Below are 843 nucleotides of genomic sequence, written 5' to 3'. Positions count from 1 at the left end.
GTGTTCGTTTTGACTTCGTGTGGGCGGGGCCTAAGTTTCTCCACAACTTCACAGGAGTTTCAGAAACTCAGAGGGATTTTCTCTAAACACAACATGCCAGTGAATTTCAAACACAGCGACAGACAAAAACGGGTCGATCTCAAAGACAGAGCCGAACCAAAGCTGAGCGCTGTTGTTGATGCGGTGAGGAATGCTCAGACTCCCACATGGGAGAAACCAAACACTTGGTGCAACACAGGAGGGTCGGCAGCGCTGAGCGCGATGTTCCGCTTCACAGTGGCACTGCAGGAACAAGACGCACTCTTCTGATGACAGAAATGTTTATTACTGTCTGGAATGTGAGCAGGAGGAGGGGCCTCCATGCCAGAGCTGCTCTAAAGCTGCTCTAAAGCTAGCCCACAGAAAGTATCAAATGTTTTCAGAAAAACGTTTTCAGTCCGGTTGCCTCTGGTTTGAACCTGTTTTGTGGTTGCCATCACCCAAATGACTGAGAAATGAGGCGTAAATTCAATCTGGATGACTCAGCTTCACCTGAACCTGCTTCGCTGTCCCTCGTTCAGCTCCAGCCAATCAACTCGCAGGCCGCGCCTTATCCGAAGCCAATCGTCTTTCCAGATCCTCTTCTTTTACCTGCTGACCTAGCTTCTCTCTCAGACACTAGCAAACTTTCACCCACCTCCCCCATCTCCTCCCTCACTCCCTCATCCTCCTGCTTATTCCACCATCTGGGGGACGACTACTCTAAACATTTTCTAGGTTACGTATGTTAATTCACAGCATTCAAGTCTCCTGCCGGGGCCTGAGCACCAAAGAGCCTAATTTGTTTATATCTTCATCTGCTTC

At 49.2% G+C, this 843-nt stretch overlaps 1 protein-coding gene across 1 annotated transcript in view; it reads right to left on the bottom strand.

Annotated features, from left to right (window-relative positions):
- LOC107102760 (N-acetylmuramoyl-L-alanine amidase-like) overlaps nucleotides 1-843 on the bottom strand; it is a 9915-nt gene that overhangs the window by 1015 nt on the left and 8057 nt on the right. The gene's annotated exons all lie outside the window — the stretch shown is intronic.

The sequence above is a fragment of the Cyprinodon variegatus genome, unplaced genomic scaffold (genome assembly GCF_000732505.1).
Source record: "Cyprinodon variegatus isolate N-32 unplaced genomic scaffold, C_variegatus-1.0 Scaffold1312, whole genome shotgun sequence".
Lineage (NCBI taxonomy): Eukaryota > Metazoa > Chordata > Actinopteri > Cyprinodontiformes > Cyprinodontidae > Cyprinodon > Cyprinodon variegatus.
The sequence above is the reverse complement of the archived record's forward strand: the minus strand, read 5'-3'. Positions and strand labels throughout refer to the sequence as shown.